We start from the raw sequence: 24,975 nt of genomic DNA, 5'->3' as shown, positions 1-24,975 counted from the left end.
ATACACTGTACACAGTCACAGCTCTGCACCTCTGTCTCTCTCTCTCTCTGTCTCTGTCTCTCACTGTCTCTCTCTCTCTGTCTCTCTCTGTCTCTGTCTCTCTCTGTCTCTCTCTCTGTCTCTCTCTCTCTCTGTCTCTCACTGTCTCTCTCTCTCTGTCTCTCTCTCTCTCTCTCTCTGTCTCTCTCTCTGTCTCTGTGTCTCACCATCTTTGTCTCTCTCTCTATCTCTCTATCTCTCTGTGTCGGATTGTCTCTCTCTCACTCTCTCTCTCTCCCTCCCTCTATGAGAATAACGATTATCTCAACATCTCTGACCTTCCTTTAATCTCGCTACTGATTGACGCTAATTACCAAGCTAAATAACTATGCCATGCTAGCTGGGATGCTAACAGATGGAGCAAATGAAAACCTGTCACCTGGGCTTTTAAACTTTTTTGAACAGTTTCCGAGCAGGCCTGCCACAACCGTGGTGCATTCTGGGAAAGTTGTTGTATTGGTTTATTTAAATTCCTCATTTAATGCCAATAAATCTGGTATTAAATAAATCCGCAGCAGGGCATGCTGAAGAAGGTTTGAGGATATATAACTTGGGAATGCTAACTAGATGATCCGTTAAGTAGAAGTTATTAGGAAGTTATGATGATAGTGTAATAATGTAAAGCTGTAAAGCTCTGTTTGAAACATCATGTCGGACTGATGACGAGCTCGCTAAGTCACCAGGAGACTGACTAGCAATGTTAAAGCTTTGTTAGCATGATGTGAAAATATGAAATAAAAAGGTGAAGTCAGAGGAGCAGAAGGCTCATAAAGGAGACGAGTGTGTGTGAGAGCGTGGACTGCTACCAGGCCTGAAGGGACAAACAGAAGTGACGAGACGTTATTCACAAATCAAACACTGATCACTGCATCGTCACCTTATTCCATCAGTATCACACACAAGGTCACACTCACTGTTGTACTGAATATCAGCACGGCTGGGATGCGGCGTGAGCACGAGGGCTTACTGAGATGTACTGCTGTGTCCCTGGCAATCTTCAAACAACAACAAAACCTCCAACAACAAAAAAAAACCTGATTGACCGATGGTGGACAGTCAGTAACTCAGTGGGAGGGTCTATCCAGTGATGGAGACAGTGATGGCACCATTGAACGTGGCTCTGGATTGGTAACTCAGTGACCCAGAGATTTAAGCGTTTGAGCCGCCACTGCCCCAATCATTTTATACAACAGTTCTAGAAACAGCGCTTATTATCAACATGATGTTTCTTTATTTAACCTGTTATTTAGCTTCACCCACACAAATCTTCCACTGGTACTGTAGAACTAACTGGTGGAGCTGGTGACCGACAATTAGCGAGTGACAGTTAGTGTAATTAATGATTTAGATTATTAGCCAATCAGATTCTTTAAACACCTCTGGCACTTCCTTAATATGGCAGTGTGTGTGTGCGTGTGTGTGTGTGTGTGTGTGTGTGTGTGTGTGTGTGTGTGTGTGTGTGTGTGTGTGTGTGTGTGTGTGTGTGTGTGTGTGTGTGTGTGTAATTGAGCGAGTAATAAAGCAATATGTCCATCATCACACTCTATTAGTGTACAGAGGAATTTATTGTTCATCTACACCTCAGTATTAAACACACACACACACACACACACACACACACACATTATGAAGATGAGATTTGTAAAATATGTATAAGTATTATTTCCGACATGGTTAATAAGCTCTTACTCTCCCAGTGTGTCATGTGACTGAGAAACTGCAGTCAGGTGTAAAGTCCTGAGAATCACATTCACACTGGAGACTCCTTACACTGATGTCACACACACACACACACACACACACACACATCTACTTACTGCTTACTGTAATAAAATTTCCCCAGATCAAGCAGCTGCGTGTCCTAACTGGTTTATTCGCAGCGTTACTGGGAGTGGGGCGCTCACCTTACACGCCCATGTGACTGAGCTGTTACTATACAAACGTTAACGAGACTCAGGCATGTCTGTATATGCTGTACATGTGTGTGTGTGTGTGTGTGTGTGTGTGTGTGTGTGGGAGAGAGAAAGAAATAGAGATCTAACAGTTCTCTCCATCAAAGAGAGCTTTTGATTAAAGTTGCTTTACTCACAAAGTGACACATTGTCACCGCACACACACTCACACACACACACACACACACACACACACACATGGATACACAGAAGGAAAACATTTCAAATTAAATCTTTAAAATAAACGAGTGCTAATGAAAGTGACAGCTTTTTAAAAAGACGTCAATTAATCTAATTAATATAAAGTGTATGCAAATTAATATACATAATGTTTATAGTAACTGATAAAATAATAAATAGAACGAAACGTTTTAAATTATTTTAATCCTCAATATATAATCAGTGCTGTGTTTAACCCGGGTGTATTTCTGTCCTCACTGTGGTTTAAAACAATGTGAAAAAAACACAAGTGAATACGCATGTAGATTCATCACTATGACAAACTGCCATATGCAATCAGGGAACGCCCTTGTGCCGCGCTACCCGCCGGGTATTACACGCTAAATCTAAATTAGCTAGCCAGTTAGCTACCTGCGATTATTCAGTGGGATTTCAGTCTTGCTTTACATCCTCATTTATTCAAACCTGTCGGGATATAACATTACGTTACCATGACGACCATTATTAGCCGATCAGCACCAGTCACAGCGTTGCTCCAAAACTCCCCAGGGTGTGTTCCTGCACAGCAGCCCAACATCAGCACTCATATAGCCCGGGTCTGTAACGAACACTGTTACAGCTGGTTCTGGTTCTGTTACTGGTGTTATCTGTAATATCCGGCGCAGATCCGGCCCCAGTCAGATGTTCACACATTCTGCATTCAAGTACGAACTGCTGAATGATGACGTTATCAACTGATGAGGCCAGTTCAGGACATTTCACCTTCACACCAGCAGGGGGCACCCTGAGTCTCTCTCCCTCTCACATTCACATTCTGGACACTTCCTGTTTTCTTTCTACTTTATATACACTTTTTCCTCAATACTGCCTTGGGTTTACAGTAGGGCAGTATTGAGGAACAAGCTGCTGGAAATCTACATCACTTCACGCACTGTGTGAGGGGCAGATACGGTCTGTCTGATGGGGCTGATACAGTCTGTCTGATGGGGCAGCTACGGTCTGTCGGAGGGGCAGATATGGTCTGGGCAGATATGTTCATGGGGCAGATATGGTCTGTCTGAGGGATACATAAAGTCTGTTGGAGGGGCAGATGCGGTCTGTCTGGGGGCCTGATAGGGTTTGTCTGATGGGGCAGATACGGTCTGTCGGAGGGGCAGATATGGTCTGGGCAGATATGGTCTGTCTGAGGGATACATACAGTCTGTTGGAGGGGCAGATGCGGTGTGTCTGGGGGGCTGATATGGTTTGTCTGATGGGGCAGATATGGTCTGTCTGATGGGGCAAATACAGTCTGTCTGGTGGGGCAGATACGGTCTGTCTGATGGGGCTAATACGGTCTGTCGGAGGGGCCGATATGGTTTGTCTAAAGGGCTGATATGGTCTGGGCAGATATGGTCGGAGGGGTCAATACAGTCTGTCTGATGGGGTAGATGCGGTCTGTCTGAGGGGCTGACATGGTCTGTTTAATAGGGCTGATACGGTCTGTCTGATGTTCTGTCGGAGAGGCAGATGCGGTCTGTCGGAGGGGCAGATACTGTCTGGTCTGTCTGAGGGGCTGAGGGACAGATGCAGTCTGTGTGAGGGGCTGACATGGTCTGGGCAGGTATGGTCGGAGGGGCCAATACGGTCTGTCTGATGGGGCAGATACGTTCTGTCTGATGGGGCAGATACGTTCTGTCTGATGGGGCAAATACGGTCTGTCTGATGGGGCAGATATGTTCTGTCTGATGGGGCCAATACGGTCTGTCTGATGGGGCAGATACGTTCTGTCTGATGGGGCAGATACGGTCTGTCTGATGGGGCAGATATGTTCTGTCGGTGAGACAGATGCGGTCTGTCAGAGGGGCAGATACGGTCTGTCTAAGGGGCTGAGGGGCAGATGCAGTCTGTCTGAAGGGCTGATGTGGTCTGTGTGAGGGGCTGATATGGTCTGGGCAGATATGGTCGGAGGGGCCAATTTGGTCCGTCTCATGGGGCAGATATGGTCTGTCTGATGGGGCAGATACGTTCTGTCTGATGGGACAGATACGGTCTGTTGAAGAGGCAGATATGTTCTGTCTAATCATGAGCTTTATTTAGCAAAATTATTAACAACGACAGATTTTCTCCTAATGTGACCTCACAGAGGGAGAAGAGCCCATCCCCCGGCTTGTTGCTGACCTCTGGTGGGTGTGGCCATTACACACAAGTTGCAGCAGCTTATTTGTAGGACAGTGAAACAAAGGAACGTTAGCTATTTATAGCCCTGGGGTTCGAATTTGCGGCATTTTTGAGCCTGTGTGTGTTAGCGACACTCCGTCAAACAGACGATGAACTGATGGACTGAAAAGTGGAGATGTTTTGAATCTCAAAGTCACGGCCATTTACTGATGACACACTGTCACACTGTCACTTAGGAAAATTACTTCAATTCAACTGGAATAAACACACACACACACATGGCTCCTGTCGTGATCTGAGGTAGAATGTTTGCTCTACAGCTAGCATGGGATTAGCATCTCTGGCTTCATAACAGAAAATATATTTAATAATTTAAACGTTAGATAATAAAATGTAGAATTAAGTCAGAACAGTTCTGTAGCTCAGAGCGCGAGCTAGCGTCATCCTGCTAACCTGAGTAGCCATTACAGCTAGCGTAATGCTGGTCCTGGTGCAGCGCTTACTTTATGCTAATTCAGGTGAACTTTATCTAGTGTGCTAGTTATTTTTTAGCCCTGGTGGAGGTGTTAACGCGAGTGTGTTGCTCAGATGTAAGCTAACGGTGGAGGCTAGCAGTGTCTGGAGAGACGGAGCGATGGATAGCTTGTGTTGATGTGTGTGCTTTGTGTGTTAGCATGCTAAATGTTAGCATGGAGATGAGTTCTGGTGATTCAGGAACAAAATCAGGAACATGGCATGTTAAAATTCAGTTCATCGGCTAGCATCACCTAGAGGCGGAGTTGTGTTTAAGTCACCGTATCCAGTAGATAATGATCAGTGAACTGCTCAGGGTGCTGTGGTGCTCCAGAGGAGGAAAAGCGTTCCCTGTCACATGTTCCACGCTAATAACCCGATTAAACTGCTGCTCATAAACTTAGAGTAATCACGTGCGCTTTATTTATGAAAATACAGTGAGCTGTCGTGGGAAATGATCTCACATCCGCGATACGAGCAGCAAGATTAAGAGTCATAAAACAATAAACAGTGCCTCATTACGCTCGGCTAGCAGATCTGTGTAATTGTTCCTGCAGGGATCGGCGCGCCGTAAACAAGGAAACACCAGGCGTCTGTAATGAGCTTCATTCATGTGCATGAGAGCGTGTTCTCCCTCAAACCCCCCGAGAACAAACAGTTACAGCGTGCTCAGGCAGAACCCGGGCTTGGATCAGGACGCCACAGGAACCCGCTCCGGTCCGGGAACCAACACCACCGAGGACGAGGACCTGGGGTTCCCCGGAGAACCTTGTGTCCACACCTCCTCCAGCACTCAGAGCCCGTAAGAGAGGAGGCCACAAAACCACAGTCTGGTCCAGAACCGACACAGAGATCCCAACAATAACAACAACAACCACAACTTAAACAACCAGAGCACTGAACAGAGAAACGATCAGATCAAGTAATGAAGATCCAGAACAAAAGTGAGAAAGACAGTGAAGAGAACCAGGACCATGACACGCTGACACAATGAAGAACTTAAACAAGAAGCAGAAGAAAATAAACATCCAAAAAAATAATAAAAACTCAGACCAAATAATAATGTTAAAAAGTGTTAGCATTAGCATAGCAGACATTAGCATTAGTGTAGATGAAATTAGATTAGTGGAGATTAGAGATCGGCCAAACTGCTGTTCATCTCTGGTTAAAGCATTAATAAACAGCCAAACAGCTGTAACAGTGGCATTGCCTAATAGTGTGTGTGTGTGTGTGTGTGTGTGTGTGTGTGTGTGTGTGTGTGTGTGTGTGTGAGATGATTGCGTTAACAGAAGAAGATGTGCCAGGCCTTCACACACGGCTCCAGGTGCTAATGAGTGTCTTAACAAATTAGTGAGACTGTTCACACTCCTCCATCGCTGTTCATCATTCCATCTATTATCAGCCCTCACACACACACACACACACACACACACACACACACACACACACACCTTTAACCCCTTCTCGTCTGCTCAGTGTAAGTGATGTTAATGTTTCAGTAAAACAGGTTCTGTAGTCGTGCCGGGTTTTTGGGTCTCGGCTCAGCGAGTGTGAATAATCGTGATTAAAGCTCACTTCATCACTGATGTAGAGCCGAGACAGAACCAGCGTCTGAAGCAGAACCCATACAACTGCATTACTTTAGCACACACACACACACACACACACACTGAGACGAACGAGAGGCGACGGGACGGAACGCTGAACTGAAGCGTGTGTAAGAGTTTAACTGAAGCACGTCGCAAAATCTGCTGAGTGTGTTCTGAGGATTCATCACATACTGCATGTGTAATGTATCGTGATTAAAAACCGGCATGCAGGGTGTCTTCATTACACACACACACACACACACACACACACACACACACACACACACACCAGCTCCACCTGTTTCCAATTACTGCAGAATAATGAAATAAAATAAACTCTATATTACACTCTTCTTCATGTGTGCACTTCTGAGATGATGGTGGATCTTTTCTCCTTCTTTAATATAAGACGTGTCGCAGTGTGTGAAGATTAATACCTTCATAAGGAGTAAAAAAAGAAAAAACAAAGTAAATGACTAAATTATAAAAGTACATTTGGACCGAGCAGCACAGGGGCTTTAGCGGTGTGTGTGTGTGTGTGTGTGTGTGTGTGTGTGTGTGTGTTGTCATTCAGCACCCTTCATGGACCTTCATGAGAGCCGGTGGCAGCCAGTGAAGTATCTCGCGGTTCTGGTTCTGAAACGTAACTGACAGCCATAAAGTAATGATGTGGGCGTGGCCAGATGTATAGGGACAAACTGTTTAAATATGGTATTGAATGAATGTGCTGAAGAGTGGATCACACACACACACACACACACACACACACACTGCGCCGCTCCATCACACTGCAGTTCATTTTTATCCATTTCCGTCTGATTTATTGCTGGAGGTCGACTATTTATTACATTAGAAATGAAGGAAAGCTCGGAGCTCGGAGTGTTTATTAGAGGAGACACACTGCAGCTCTCCGGCCTTCCTCTCGCCTTATTTAAAAAAAGAGGGAATGAAAGAGAGAGAAACTGCACTTTTTTATTGGAAAGAAATCTGCTGGGCTCGAGGCTGGAAAAAGAAGTTTTAGCCTTTTCGCTGCAGATGGAGAGATTAGATTTATTTAATTTTTTTTGTGGATGACTAATTTTGAAGACGTTTCTCTCGACACATCTGTCTCTCTGTACCTCCTCTGAACCTTCTCTCTCTCCATCGTGGCTCAGCGTTTCTGTCACCCGTTCCACACGTCACCATTACAGAACTGTTCCATCTGTAGGTGTCAGGGTTTCGGAGTCTCGACTAAATGTCCTACGCTAACAGTCTGCTGAAATCTGGAGAGAAAGAGGCAGAAAGACAGACAGGTGAGATCCAGCAGCTACTGATGGAGAGATGGAGAGATAGTCGGAGGGAGAGATAAAGGGGCGGATGAACAGACAGACCGACTGGGATTACATTTATTAAGTGCATTGGAGTGTGACAGGACAAGATAAAAATGGGAAAAATACACACACACACACACACACACACACACACACACACACACAAAGGAACATCTGATATAATTGTCAGTATTTAGAGTGTGATATAATGCTTGTTGTTCTGCTTTACTGTTTGCTTGTGACCTCCTGAGCCCCAACACTCTGTAGGACCTGCACTGCTCCTCGCGATGTTCTCCGTCTGCACAGAAGACCTAATGCATAGGGGTGTGTGTGTGTGTGTGTGTGTCTCGACACGTCCATTACAGCTTAAGAAAGGGTTCAGGTGCAGCAACTCAAAGTCTTTGGATTTTTCTTCTGTTGAGATTTGTCTTCACACACACACACACACACACACACACACTTCATTGTGTTTAGATGTTCGAATGTTGAGGATAAAGCACTTTAAATCATTTCTCCTTTCTGGTCTCCTCATGTCCACTTCCTTCACTTGGCTTTTCCAATGTGCAGCATTTAATCCCTACACAACTAGAACATCACGGTTTAGGTTTAGTTTTAGGTTTAGTTTTAGGTTTAGAGAAGATAACAAACTTATCCTTAAGATCCTGTAAATGTTTGGACGGAGGACAATCTGGTGATTTTGTCCAAACCTTGCCATGCTCTGTCTTTGAACTTTGAAGTCAGTCCAGCTTACACCAAGGGCCCATCAAGTGGCCCATCAAGTGGCCCATCAAGTGCCCCTTCCGGTTCTCCCCTTGCTACGTATGCTACATTCACGCCCAGTTCCAGGGGACAAGCTTCAATTTGCCACCTTAATGTTCAGCATTAACGTTATTATATCTCAGTACCATGTTGTTTATGTCACGCTTAGACAAAGTAATGTTAATGCTAAAGACATGACTGATGCTGCTACCTTCCAGCTCTAGACTACAGTATATCATAGTTTATTGCATTGTGTCATGTTGTTGTCTTGCTGCTTCTCTTTGCACATTTGCCCTTAATGTTGTCTTTTCTAACCCTAACCCCAACCCTAACCCTAGTGCAATGGAATAGTTTTTGTTTATTTATGGTGTCAATTTGGTTTGTCTCAGATAATCAGCGAATCCGGCGTCCTAGTTAGCTAGTTAGTTTTTGTTAATTTATTTTGCTAATTTATGTTCTGTGTGTATCACCTCAGTCCTGGAGGAACGCCATTCCATTTCACTGTGTACTGAACTCTATATGGTTATAATAAAAACCAACTTGACTGTTAATTCCTATTTATTAAAGGCAAGCCGCACATACATTCTTGCCCCCTCCAATCTGTTTGACATGTACAGTAGGTATTAGATATACTGTATGAATACATAATAATTTATAGTAAAATGATACAATTTTGATGTTTTATAAATGTAATTGTAACTATTCAGATAAACAAAAATAGGAGAATAGTTTGGCCTTCTGATATTATTTCAGCCTAGCACTGATCCAGCGTTGGTTATAGCGGTAAATGACAGAACACTGGCCTCGGATCAGGGCAACATGTTGGTGTTGTTGATCCTTCTGCAGATTTTTACTCCTTCAACACATCTTGGAAAATGTTTCAGAAATTAAGAGATTTTTGAGTCTTATAACCCAAAGGTTTCAGTTTGTAAATGTTAATAGTGACTCCTCTATAAATAAAAAGAAAAAAGTTGGTGTTTCACAAGCCTCTGCTTTAGGCCTCTTTATTTATTTATTATTATTTTTTTTTTCACTTTATAAATGCTGTAAAATTATACATTTTGACTCTGGGGTAACCAGAGTAACACATGATAAATTTGGGATTAATGTCAACTGTAGGTTATTTAAGGATTTGTAGAGACCCTAACCACATCTTAGCTTAGCAGGGTGAAACCAAGTGCACTACTGTCTATGTCCTGACCCCACCAACTCGAAAAAGATAAGAGAATTCGTCTTTTTTTTTTTCACTAAAAAAACCCAAAGAAAAATTTTGACTTTCTCTGATCTCTCTCAAAGCTGCTCTGTTGGTTGCTGAAGACAAATGTTTGGTCTGAATATCTCTCTCTAAAGTTGAGATCCGAGGCTTCAATTTCCAGAAAAATCATCAATCGGTAAAATATAGAGCTTTTGTAAAGACCCTCACCATATCTCAGATTTGAAGTGTGATAGACAGACCAAACTCACACTTACGTGTATATCTTTACCCCAGGAACCCACAGAGTCAATTTGGAGGAAATCAGAGAATGTTAGATTTTTCACCAAAAAGACACTAAGGATTTCAGTTTTCTAGGTGGAATAGAAAAGTCAAAAGACTTTATCTGATCTTCTCCACATCTCTTCTGTTGGTCACCGAGGCTGAGACATAGACAGGAGTATGAGTTTAGTTAGTTCCAGTCAGTAACATATACACTAACAGTACATGTAGAGTCTGATGTTCAAGCTTCAGCTAGTCCAGAATGCAGCAGCGAGAGTCCTCACTAGAACCAGAAGATATGAGCACATCACCCCTATCTTATCTTCACTCCATTGGCTCCCTGTGAAACTTCACATTGATTTTAAAATACTACTCTTGACATATAAAGCATTAAATGGTCTCGCGCCGCAGTACCTGAGCGAACTGCTAGTGTCTTACGATCCGCCACGCCTACTTCGATCAAAGGATGCAGGCTGCTTGTCAGTACCGCGTATTATGAAAACTACAGCTGGGGGCGGAGCTTTTTCTTACAAAGCCCTAAAGTTATGGAATAGTCTTCCAAATAGTGTTCGGGACTCAGACACAGTCTCAGTGTTTAAGTCCAGGCTAAAAACCTATTTATTTAGCCAAGCATTTTTATAAATAGATTAGCCATAGGTAAAGGAGCAGATCTGGGGGACTCATGGACGTAGAGTATTATGGTGAACTGGTATGTTTGGATGCTGTCTTCCTCACTCTCATTGATCACTCAGGTTTGCTGACGGTGAGGTGATTGTTTGCTTTACATCTCAGTTCCCCCTCATGTTTGTGTTTCCTTCTGGCTCTCCCTTTTAGTTATGATGTCATAGTTAGTCCTGCCGGAGTCTCTGCTTGCACTCTACAGTTAAAATACATTCACATTATACATTGTGTGACTGTGACCATACCTAACTGTTATCTCTCCTCTTCTGCTCTCTCTCCTGCTCTTTCTCTTCCCTCTGTCTCTTTCTCTCTCTGTCGAGCTACACATGTCGTTCTACTCGTTGCTCAATAGTTCAAGATTGCAATTGTCTCCAATAACTACCTGGACTCCATATTTACATCAATTAACATCAACTGTCATAGCTGAACTGGCTAACACACCTAACACACAGTATGAGTGCAGATCAATCCCTGCTATCCGTTATCACCCAGATGAGGATGGGTTCCCTGTTGAGTCTGGTTCCTCTCAAGGTTTCTTCCTATTACCATCTCAGGGAGTTTTTCCTTCCCACTGTCGCCCTCGGCTTGCTCACCAGGGACAAACTGACCATCTTGATTCATACAAATTCACATTTTATACAAACTTAAATAATTCTTTTGATTGTGTAAAGCTGCTTTGTGACAATGACAATTGGTAAACGTGCTATACAAATAAAATTGAATTGAATTGAATTGATGTGAGAGAATGTTGCCTTACAGTAATAGCACATTATGTCGAGTTATCTGGGAACTTACACATCAGCTTCTGCTAAAAACTAAAAAAAAAAGCCATTAGCCAACTACAGAGGACACGAGGATCAACTCTGGAATCACTTTTAATTCTGGCGTCTCACAGTTTTGCAGGTTAAACAACAATCGTTCAAAGTAGATGTGATCGATAACCTTAAATCGGGCGCTTCCCCGGCTCACATCCTACTGACTGCAGTCTCTTACACACAGGTCTCATACACACTCTATATGGTTACATCATCATTACATCATCATTACATCATAGTGGTGACTGTGAGGGGGCGATTCTCTGTCACAGACGCTGCCTGTGTGTGTGTGGAGTCTGTACCTTTACTCCATTAGTGACTGTGAGGTCAAACACACTGTGAGGTCACACTCTGATCGTCTCACAGTTGGTTTCTTGTCGAATGACTTCAGCTTCACCATTTCACTTATTTTAGCTTTATACATCATGTGGAACTGAAGTACCGTAGTAATATTTCTATGAATGGAGTAATTTTACACATTGATTTTAAAACTGTAAAGACAGAAGCACTACACACCCAACAGGCTTTAACTGTAACAGTGTGAGTTGATGGGATGAGAAAGGTATTAACCCTTTACAGCATTCAGGAGATGCCTTCATCCAGAAATACATTTTATGTCAGGATTTGCTTAAGGGCACAGTTGTGTTGAAACTGGGATTTGAACTCACACCATTCCTGATTGTCAGTCCAACATTTTAACCTCTTAGCTACCACTGTCCTGCTTATAGAATGTAATTAGCTATAGTATAGTATTATATAGAAGTGTATGTCTCACTGTCTACAGTGTTCAGGGTCACGGGGCATATCACAGGGAACTAGGGCACTAGGCAGGGTACAACCTTGACGAGGTGTCAATCTATTAAATGGGAAGAAGCATGCACACACACACACACACACACACACACACACACACACACTACAGCTAAATTTGCATGAATTGTTGGAGGAAACAGTTTAACCAGGGGAAACCCACTAAGCACGGGGAGAACATGCAAAATCCATGCACGCAGATCAGAGGCGGGGCTCGAACCCTTGGCATGCAATGCCACAGGGCTAAACATTACACCACTGTGCTACACACTCTTCTGCTGGCTTCTTATCTTGTTTTCTTTTCTGTAAATCATATAGCAGGGATGTATTATGTGCTTGTGCTTTTATAAAATAAAAAGAAACAGCAGCTAAATGTTCCATGTAATCAAACTGCTAGTGTCTATGAGAGACTAGAAGAGCATCACATCTCAGCTTTAGAGTGTAATGGAGAAAGTCGAACGTTTCATGTTTAGTTTTGATGTTACCCAACCCTCTGTTTCAGGCCTGCTGTTTGTTTCCACACAGATTCTGCCTCCAGGTGCAATTCTCAACTTCAGAGTGGTGTAGGATAAAATGAAGGATGAAACTATGCTTTTGTACGGCGCTGTACAGCACATGTATCTAATACCATAGTTTGATAATATTATTGTATGATTTGTGGTAGAGATTACAGGAGAACCTTATATCATAGAGGCTTAAATCTTAGCATTGGAGTGTGAGCAGAGAAGACCAAAGTGTGCATCTGAATATGACTTGGAAGCCTGAAATCCACTGTGTGAATTTGGGGAAGATCAGAGAATGTCAAATATTACACACAAAAAAACACTAAGGCTAATAAGCCTTGGAGATTTTAGGGTGAAAATATTCCACTTCCTCTGATCTTCACACCTGCACTGTTGGTTCCTGAGGTTATGGTGTGGACAGGAGCACAAGCCTGATCTGAATATCACACTCCAACGATAAGATCTGATTCTTTAATTTCTGTTGAATTCCACTCCATAAATATAGACATTTTGTCCTAACCACACCTCAGCTGTGGAGGGTGATAGAGTGAAACCCAGCAAGTTGGAGAAGATCAAAGAACATCAGATTTTTCACAGAAAAAACACTAAGCCTAACCCATTTACCAGGTCGATTTTTTTTTACTTTCTCTTATCTTCTTTATATCTACACATGTGGTTGAGATACAAACAGGAGTGCAAGCTTGTTCTGTCTATCTCACTCCAAAGCTAACATCTGAGGCTTCAGTGTCCAGTTCCAGTCAGTAACATATACAGATTGTGGGCACTAACAGTAAGTACAGGAGGTTTTTGGCACAGTGGTGTAGTGTTTAGCACCATGGCTTTGAACTTCCAGGGTTGAGGGTTCAAATCTCGCCTTTGCTGTGTATGGAGTTTGAATGTTCTGCCCATGCTTGGTGGGTTTTTTCTGGGTAATCCAGTTTCCTCCCACAGTCCAAAGACCTGGGCTGTAGGCTGATTTTATGCAGTATATGTTTGGGTGTGTGAGTGTGTGTATGCAGGAAGTACATGATCTTGTGCTGTAAGCTCCATTGCAGTGGCTCCATGTTCTCCGTGACCCTGCACTCCATAAGTTTTATCAGTAATGGAGGAGTTCTGCTCGTTTGACTCTGTGTTATTTTGCCACACTTTTCCCATTTGTTTTTTTCAAGGTTACACCATGCTAAGCCATGCTAATGCTAAACCTAGTGCTAAAGGGCCCATGTGTGTTGACACTGGGATTTGAACTCACAGTGCTCTGATTGGCAGTCCAACATTTTAACCTTTTAGCTTCCCCTGTGCTTCTTATGCAAGGCAGACAAAATAGGGCATAAAATTAACAAGCCAGTGAAAGTACAGTGTGATGTAGCATGCTTAGCTATCGTATCGTATTATAGAGAACTGTACAGTATGTCTCATTGTCTATAGCATTGACAGGGTGACAGGGGCCTGGTGCATATCCCATATTCATGTTCAGTTTTGATGTTGCATAAGCCTCTGTTTCAGGCCTGCTGTTTGTTTTCACACTGATTCTGCCTCTAAGTTCTTATCTTTGGAGAGGTGTAGCTACCACCGTGTATCTAGTCCTGTTTACCTAAATATGTTCAATAATACCAAGACCACACCTGCATCCTCAACACCACCAATCAGTGACAGAAGCGCTCTCATGTCTCTGTCCCGAGCCCAATAGCTCATAGTACGAATTTGGAGAAGATTAAAGAAGGTCAAATTTTTACCCAAAGGCTAACGGTGTTGACTTCCTCTGATCTTCTTTACACCTAGATTGAATATCGCACTCCAAAGCTGAGTTCAGAGGCTTTCATTTTTTCATAAACTCCAGTCTATAAATATACAGCTTTTGGAAAGCCCTAACCAGGTGTTAAAATAGGGTTTAGGAGGTGGAGGAACCCTAAAACCTGATTAGTGGTTCAATGACTCACCTGAAAATAACTTGCGGAGTTTTGAGACAAAAGCGGGTGTGATGTATTTTTCACTTGCACAACTTTTAATTGTAAGGTTAAGCCATATATTGTGTTTTGATTTTAACACGTGAGTAACTTTGTAATGCTCAGGTTTTATTTTAAAGCTAATTAGACAAAAGCAGGTCTTAAATCCATATACGGGCTAATATTAGCTTCGAGGAGCAAGGAAGATGTGACACAACAACAATTACCAAAACAAACCAAAGTGTATTTAAGTGAAAAAAAATATAGCTATATACAAACAAACAAGGTGCACCATCAGCCAATATATACAGAATATATACAAATATAAACAATACGTGGCATGTATGCGAGTGTGTGAGTGCGTATGTATGAATGTCCAAGTCCGTGTTATTGTTGCGTGTGAAATGGTGTACGGGAGAGATGTCTCGGCCTCACCGGTTGAAGATGTCCGGAGCACGAGAAAACGGAATGAGATGGGTATTGAATGAAACCAGGGAACAGTAATCCACAGAACATCCAAACAATCTCTCTCTCTCTCAAACCAAACGCAAACCAGCAAACCAGTCTCATCTCTCCGTCCCAAGTCCTTTGCCGGTTCTGGCTTTATACCGGGACACGTGACCCGATAGGTCATCGGGGTTCCCCTGCGCGCGAGAGCCTAACCCCGGAACCAAAACACAGTCGTTCTGGGGAACAAAATAACCGTATTGTGGTCGTTTAAAAGACCTGGTGGTTTTATTTCTTATCTTTACCACTTTATTTGTGGCCTATAAAAACAACCCCATTATGTGGCTGCGCTTGATCATAAAAGCCTGTAGGATAGCCAAGCCACACCCACACCACAACACAACACACCAAAAGTTAACAGTTTGCTTAACATTAGTACAAATAAAAGATTACAGGGCACCCAGATGAGGATGGGTTCCATGGTGAGTCTGGTTCCTCTCAAGGTTCCTTCCTATTACCATCTCAGGGAGTTTTTCCCTCAGCACCGTCACCCTCGGCTCGTTCATCAGGGACCATCTGATCATTCTGATCTATACATTATTACTTTCTCCTACACATTTCTATAATCTGGTTTTAATTTTGTGAAGCTGCTTCGAGACAATAAACGCTGTTGAAAGTGATATATCAATAAAATTTAATTGAAATAAATCTACAATCTTCGATATGAACTGTTAATCTGATTATTTATTTATTCATCAAAGAGTCCGGATTGCTGTTCACGACTGTTCCAGTTCATTTTAACTCCTGGTCCTAACCACATCTTAACTATTTAGGGTGAAACCAAGTGCACCCCTATCTCTGGACCCCAGGAACCCACTGTGTGAATTTGGAAAAGATCAAAGAACATCCAGATTTTTCACTCAAAAAACTTCTTGGAGGTTTTTTTTTTTTTTTCGGGTGGAATTTAACTTTCTCTGACCTTCTTGATTTCAGCACCTTTGGTTACTGAGGTCGAGACATAGACAGAAGTGTAAGTTTGGTACGTCTGTCACACTCTAAAGTAAGTGTAGAGTCTGATGTGAGAGGTGAGAGGATATTGTTAGCATGGTGGTGTAGTGGTTAGTCCTGTGGCCTCACACTTCGAGAGCTGAAGGTTCAAATACTGCCTCTGCTGTGTGTGTGTGTGTGTGTGTGTGTGTGTGTGTGTGTGTGTGTGTGTGTGTGTGTATGTGGAGTTTGCATGTTCTCCCTGTGTTTGGTGGGTTTCCTCTGGGTACACAGACCAAAGCCATGTGCTGTAGGCCGTTTTGCGTGGTGTATGTTTGGGTGTGTGAGAGTGTGTGCTTGTGCCTGTGGTGTATGCGGAGAGTACACCACCTTGTGCTTTGAGCTTCATGGAATTTGCTCCAGGCTCACCCCGACCCTGCACTGTCTACGTGGTATCAGTAACATCAGTAATCACAGAATCGGTCTGATCTACTTAAGTCACTCCAACTGAGTACTGAGACAGCGCTGGTTAAAGTGGTAAATGACAGAACACTGGCCTCAGATCAGGCATACGTCACTATGCTTGTGTTGCACCATCTCAGTGTGGCATTTTATTCTGTGGGTCAAAATATCCTTCCACACATCCTGGAAAATAGTGCTGAAGTTAAGGCTGAACACTTTTTGTCTGTTGAAATGACTGATTTTCTCTGATCTTTGTATCTGCACCATTGGGTACTGAGGTCATGAGGTGGACAGGAGCACAGGTTTGGTCTGAATATTCAATTTCCATTCACTACTCAGATTTCGAGTGTGATAGGGTGGAACAAAGTACTCTCCGGTATGTTTTAACCCCAATAACCTACTGTGTGAATTTGCGGAAGATCAGAGAACATGAAACTTTTAGCTCAGAAACACTCATGGTAACCCCCTGGACTTTTTTGTGTACCTTTTTTTTTTTACTTTCTCTAATCTTTCTCATATCTGCACCATTGGTTACTGGTGTTGAGATGTGAATAGCAACACACACTTGATCTTAGGGGCAGTGGTGGCTCAGTGTGTTACGGATCGGAAGGTCAGCGGTTCGAGCCCCAGGTTGCCGCTGTTGGGCCCTTGAGTGAAGCCCTTAACCTGTCTGACCCCGCGTTCTGACCCCTGCCTACCAACAAGAAGCTGGGATATGTGAAGAATTAAGCATTTCACTGAATATCGTACTGTGTATGTGACAAATAACATTTGAATTAAAAATTCATTCATTAATAAATATCATACCCTAAAGTTAAGATCTGATTCTTTTGAGTGAGTTTGGTCAGTCTGTCACACTCCTTAGCGTTTGTCTATTACACATGGCTAAGTCATGCCAAAGCTATGGCTAATAATAACCTGTAGGATCTAATGTCTAGTCCTGTTTGTGTTTATTGTCCTGTTTACCTAAAGATGTTAAGTACCAAGACCACATCTGCAGGTTCCACAACTCCAATCAGTGACAGATGTGCTCCCCGTCACCGGCCACAGTGCACAATTGTGAAAGATTAATAAAAGAAAGAATAAAAAAACGAAATTGGAACCCTTAGAGTGAATGTTTAGAGATTTTTGTGTTTTATGAAGTGGAATAGTGATAGTGTGATGGAGGATATCAGGAGTACAGTAGGTGCTTTAGTGAAGTACAGTGTTATGCTTTATTATATTATCAGTAGAAGGCGTATAGTAGTGAAACAGTGTGGTGTGGGTGTGGTAGTGTGTGTAGCCCAATTATTATCATTATTATTATAATGATGTACATAAATACCATGGAAACATTGTAATGCATGATAACAACAGTATAGAATTTTAATGTGTGATAAATGAAATTGTAACTGCAGAAGTAGAGAAGAAGACAAAAACAATTTGATCTGTGTATACCACTTCAATATAATACAGTAAGTCCCCTACTTACAATCACTTTTCGTTTCAGAAGCACATTCGTAAGTCGAGTATGTTCATAAGTCGGGGGCTGACAAAGTCTTGTATGGCACAAATATACAATATAAAGCATACCAATTAACTTGACTAAATCTATGCCCTTCCCCAACACTGACACAATGTGGCCAAAAACTATAACCGCACCTAAGGAATTGAATCTCACAGTGAAATGTTGTCTCTGCACCTTTAAATCATGGAGCGAATCCTGGACACCATTTTGCCCCTGAATAAATTTTCCCAGAAACTCCAATTATTTTTGTTAAGGATTTTCCAAAATTAGGATTATTCGCCATCAGGACAGCTTTATGGGACAGACATTTTTATAATCGCTTTTCTGGACTGATTCATTGAAACCAGTAGGCCAATTTATTTCTCACACACACACACACACACACACACACACACAGTATACCAGACTTTAGACATTTTATACGTTCACTTACACACTGATAATATGGTGCCCTGGTGTCTATTCTTACAATACACTTGAGCTCCTTCTGCAATTTGTTTGCATCTATGAACGTTAGATGTGAACCGCGGTCTGTTCGTGTCTGTGAAAATTCGTAATTAGAATGTTCGTAAGTCATAAGTTAGTAACTAGGACAGCGCTGGTTAAAGTAGTAAATTACTGGACACTGGCCTCTGATCAGGGATGTGTGTTGTGTTGTCATACTTGTGTTGCTCCATCTCAGTGTGGACTTTCATTTCGTAGATAAAACATCCTTTAACACATCTGGAAAGTGTTACTGAAGTTAGGAGGATTTTTTTTCTTGTGATGGTTTCAGTTGGTAAATGTCAATGGCCGCTCCTCTATGAATGAAATGCTAACACTGGGGTAAAACTACGTGTCCTCTCGTCTATATCCATTTGTACACTAAAGTGACCTCTTGGAGTTTTTTTTTCTGATTTTCTCTAATTTTTATATCTGCATCGTTGGTTCCTGAAGTCATGATGTATACTGGAGCTCAGGTTTGTTCTGTGTGTAAAGCTTCCACTCACAACCCAGCTTTAGACGGTGACAAGGTAGAAAAGAGTGCCATCCCATCTGTGTCCAGACTCCAGTAACCCACGATGTAAATTTGAAGAAGATCAGACAATGACAGATTTTACCACCAAAAAACAGATAGAGTGTAAGTTTGGTCTGTTTATCACACTTCAAAGTTGAGATTGAGAGTTAAGAGGCTTTTATTTCTGATAAACAGTCCAGAACTATCAACATTTTAGAAAGCCCAAACCACAGCACAACTTTTAAGGGTTAAAATGCATTAAGGCACACGAGTTAGCTCTGCATTTCACATCTTAATGTTGAGATTTGAAGCTTAAATTTCTGACATTTATTTGCAGTATACATTACCATCCCCTTGCTAGGTGACATCGAGGAGACCTGCAACTGCTCCACACAGACTCTCCATGGTGTCCCTCAAAGCTCAGTACTCATTCCTCCGCTGTCGTCCTCTATACAGTACTCAAGCTTTTGGAGTGGTCATATCCTGACATGGGTTTTTTACACAACTGCTCTGCTGATGACACTTGACTAATTTTCTCTTTTCCTCCCTCTCATGTTTTCACTCAGACTTCAGCAGGTCTGGCAGATATTTTATCATCTTGGATAGCAGCTCATCAGCTTAAACTCAATCCCAGCAAACCTGAACTGCTATTCTTCCAAGGTGATTCATCCTCTCATCAGGATCTTGTGATCTCCTTAGATAACTATATCATCTCAGCTCCAGATGTGAATGCAGCAGCTTTGGATTTGAATGATTGGATTTAAGAGTCCTCACTTGAACCAGAAGATACGCGCACATCATCCCTATCTTATCCACATTGCATTGGCTCCCAATAAAATGTCACATCGATTTAAAACTATTAACCTATAAAACTTAGACGTTTAGTTTACTTACAACTTAGAGGACAGATGTTTTCACTAAACTCTCCATCACTGAACAGTTAACAATGTCAGTATGATACAACAGGCTTAATATGAAATCTATTAGAAAACAGTTATATCAGGGATCATACAAATGAGGATGGGTTCCTTGTTCAGTCTGGTTCCTCCCACGGTTTCTTTCCCATGCTGTTTACAGAGGTTTCCCTCACCATCACCTCCAACTGCTCATCATCCACGTTTATGGGTTTAACAATATATCTCCAGAGTTTAAGGACACGTCCTTAGGTAATAAACTGAATTAAACTTCTTTCCTTACTCTTCCTGTTCTCTTCTAGCATTAAAAGATCCAATAACCTGCCAACATGGATGTAAAGATTATCAACATCTTTAAGCTTTAAAACACTTGTGAAGTTTCTACAACATCTGTACAAGTTATAAAGAGCTGTGTGCTGAACTATCTCCCTTTTAAAGTATTCCAATAACGGAAAAACCTCGAAACAGCTATAATTTGCTTCATAACACACACACACACACACACACACACACACACACACACAATGGATGTGTGCAGCAAAATTGCTCTATTTGCGTTTCCTTATCAAATGTAAAATACATTCAGCATCAACACACTGCTATCAGACTGTAATATCTCCCTCACACACACACACACACACACACACACACACACACACACACACACACACACAAAGCTTTTTTGTTTTATTTTGTTAGTAAAATGACTCACCTGTTTTCCTTTTTCATCTCATTACATCAGGACCTCTCTCCCTCTCTCTTTCTCTCTCCCTCCCTCTCTCTCCCTCTCTCTCCCTCTCTCTCTCTCCCTCTCCCTCTCTCTCCCTCTCTCTCTCTCCCTCTCTCTCTCTCTCTCTCCCTCTCTCTCTCTCTCTAACTTGCAGTGTCATTATATGTCTCTCCTTTTCTAGGAATTGCTTTTGCTCTGTCTTTCTCTCATGTACAGTATAAGTAAAACAGTGGGACAGGGAGAGTGAGACAGGGAGAGTGAGACAGGGAGAGTGAGACAGGGAGAGTGAGACAGGGGGTTTATGAGCACTGGATTAATTAGTGTAAGTAAAACAGCGCAGTAAAGAGCAGACTTACGAGTTTGTCAATAACAAACTCTAATTTACCCCCAGCATGTAGGAGTGTGTGTGTGTGTGTGTGTGTGTGTGTGTGTGTGTGTGTGTGTGTGTGTGTGTGTGACATAAACACTATTAAACACACTCACACACAAATACACACACAAATGAGCTTTTTGTGAATCATACAGAATCAGTGTCTGGACTAAATGTGTTAAATTAAAGTGATGATTGAATAGAATTTTGCTTTTTAACCTCAAGAAGTCAGAGAGAGAAACAGGAAGTCGAGTTTTATCTGTTACATCTTTACTCTGAGTCACGGAGCATGTCGCATCCCCACACTACACTGGTTCTCCTCTCATGTCCCCACACTGCACTGGTCCTCCTCTCATGTCCCCACACTGCACTGGTCCTCCTCTCATGTCTCCACATTGCGCTGGTTCTCCTCTCATGTCCCCACACTGCACTGGTCCTCCTCTCATGTCCCCACACTGCACTGGTCCTCCTCTCATGTCCCCACACTGCACTGGTTCTCCTCTCATGTCCCCACACTGCACTGGTTCTCCTCTCATGTCTCCACATTGCACTGGTTCTCCTCTCATGTCCCCACACTGCACTGGTTCTCCTCTCATGTCCCCACACTGCACTGGTCCTCCTCTCATGTCTCCACATTGCACTGGTTCTCCTCTCATGTCCCCACACTGCACTGGTTCTCCTCTCATGTCCCCACACTGCACTGGTCCTCCTCTCATGTCTCCACATTGCACTGGTTCTCCTCTAGCGTCCCCACACTGCACTAGTTCTCCTCTCATGTCTCCACACTGCACTGGTCCTCCTCTCATGTCCCCACACTGCACTGGTCCTCCTCTCATGTCTCCACACTGCACTGGTTCTCCTCTCATGTCTCCACACTGCACTGGTTCTCCTCTCATGTCCCCACACTGCACTGGTCCTCCTCTCATGTCTCCACATTGCGCTGGTTCTCCTCTAGCGTCCCCACACTGCACTGGTTCTCCTCTCATGTCTCCACACTGCACTGGTCCTCTTCTCATGTTCCCACACTGCACTGGTCCTCCTCTCATGTCTCCACACTGCACTGGTTCTCCTCTCATGTCCCCACACTGCACTGGTTCTCCTCTCATGTCCCCACACTGCACTGGTCCTCCTCTCATGTCTCCACATTGCACTGGTTCTCCTCTAGCGTCCCCACACTGCACTAGTTCTCCTCTCATGTCTCCACAATGCACTGGTCCTCCTCTCATGTCTCCACACTGCACTGGTTCTCCTCTAGCATCCCCACACTGCACTGGTTCTCCGCTCATGTTCCCACACTGCACTGGTTCTCCTCTCATGTCTCCACACTGCACTGGTTCTCTTCTAATGTCTCCACACTGCACTGGTTCTCCTCTCATGTCTCACGCTAAACACCTGCTACAGGGACATTTAGGAAGACCTCATCACTGGCCATTACACAAACACCTGCACTGCTGCTCATGTCTCTATCCTCTCCACATCGCTCAGAAACCTTCTGCTTTGATGCGGCAGTGTCCCCCTGCCCAGGGACCGGCCCCGGGACTCTGACCATCTGAGCTGCCTTGTTGAAGTACGCTACCACGGCACGAACCCAGAGCACAACGTTTAAAAGACAAAAAGCTGCTAATGATATAAGAGGTGCATCATATTGGGTAAAGAGGGGACAGACAGGACAAAATCATCCTGTTTATTTACATTTATTTAAACTGTAGGTTTGAGGTGTTTGAGAAGCCGAACAAACCGAGTTTAGATCTGTATCATGTACAATCACCACAGAAAACCGTCCATTGTATAAGTAGGCCGGTCTCTCCTCTCTCCTCCCTGACCCTCGTCACTGTCTCTTATTCATGTCTAAATAAACAAACTTTATTCTGTATCAATTTCCTCTCCAAATAAACTGCTTCAACACTCAGAAGATAAAAAGCACAGTGTAATAAACACACAGGCCTTCACACAGCAGGTTAGTGTTGATCAGCTGACTGTGTGTGTGTGTGAGAGAGAGAGAGAGAGAGAGAGAGAGAGAATGCACTTGCACACAGACAGATTCACGAGCGCTTGTGCCTCTGTAAAACGACAGCGTGCTGTAATGAATGCAAAGCGAAAATGAAACACAGTCCAGAGTCACAGAGCGCTTCCATTTCTCTCGTTAATGTCGCGTGTCGCTTCGTGAGGCTGTGTGTGTGTGTGTGTGTGTGTGTGTGTGTGTGTGTGTGAATGAAAGGTTGCGTGTCTCACTCACTCGCTCAGCAAATATGTATTTGATACCAGCAGTAAATCACTGGAGCGAGCTGAAACACGTGTTAATGGAGGCCGCTAAATTGGAATGGAATTTGTTTTTTTTTTTTAAAAAAAGCTGAAGTGATGGTGCGAGTGAACGAGGACAGAAAACTAGAGACATCAAGCAGAAAATAAGGGAGAGAGAAAGTGTGTGTGTGTGTGTGTGTGTGAGAGAGAGAGAGAGAGAGAGAGAGAGGGATAAGGGAGGGAGGGAGAGAAAGAGGGGGATCTGGTGAAGAGGAAAATGAATTAAACACGTTTATGTTCCTCAGGAGCTCCGTGTCTCCAGGGTTCTCCAGGGTTCTCCAGGGTTCTGTTCTACAGGGACTGAAGGTGTGAGCTGATAAGCAGAACATCCGAGTCACATGACACTAAACTCAGAGCTACAGACAGGAGCAGGAGGCAACTGGGACAAGGCTGACCAGTAACAGCTCCATACTGGAGCAGGGGTGAGTTAGTGCTTATTAGAGATACAGCAGTGGTACTGGTACTGGTACTGGTGTTAATACTGATACTGACATTGACACTGGTACTGAGGGTTTAACGTACTGTACTGATAATAGTACACATGCTCATATTGATACTGGTACTCGTGCTGATACTGGCACAGATGCTAATACTAATTCTAATACTGGTACAAATACTGATACCAGTACAGATACTGGTGCTAATACTGAAACTGGTACTGAAACTGGTACAGGAGGTGATACTGGTGCTGATAATGATTCTCAGCTGGTGCTGGTATTGATACTTGTACTAGTGCTGGTATTGATACTTGTACTGGTGCTGGTATTGATACTTGTACTGGTGCTGGTATGGGGACTGATATGACGCTCATTTCCTCATACTGGTCCACCCATCCACCACTCTGGAAAACGACAACATCAAATGTTCAGTCATCAAAGGGAACCAGCGGAATAAACACATCACGAGGAAGATCTACAGCAGTTTCAGAGTGGATTAGATCTTAAACTCACTAGCAGCTCTACAGACTATAGAGGGCGCTAGCTGGGTGAAGATAACAGCTGTGTGATGTTCCAGATGATCAGTTGCTACAGAGCAAATTAATAACCTGCGACTCTGACACAAAACCTTATTGTACTTACAGCTTTACAGAAACACTTTTTAACACAAAACGCTAACAGACGTAGCATGCTAACTCCTACAGAGAATTGGAAGTGTTGCTGTGTTAGTGTGTTAGCATGCTAGCTGAGTTAGGGGTTCAGGGTGCTAGTGGAGGAGATGAAGGATGGCAGTGAAATATAAAATGATGTGGTGTGTTTTTTTTCCCGTGAGTGCTGGAAGCTGATTGGTCGGCGCTGCACTCGGTGGAAGTCATGTCTGAGAGCAGGGGAAATGAGCGCCGGTCAGAGCGCAGGCTTTGAAGTCACATTTGCAGGCGAGCGACGGCCTTCATCGCGGCAAATTTCTCCGAAACAGCGGAGAGGGAGCGTCACTAATGCACATTACACGCAATTTCCTCCTGTTTACCGCGGCACAGGGGCGCGCGCTCTTCTTCTAATGCACATAAACATCATAACAACATCAAATATGCCTCA

This window comes from Clarias gariepinus, chromosome 21, assembly GCF_024256425.1.
Source record: "Clarias gariepinus isolate MV-2021 ecotype Netherlands chromosome 21, CGAR_prim_01v2, whole genome shotgun sequence".
NCBI lineage: Eukaryota > Metazoa > Chordata > Actinopteri > Siluriformes > Clariidae > Clarias > Clarias gariepinus.
Note: the sequence above shows the minus strand (reverse complement) of the source record.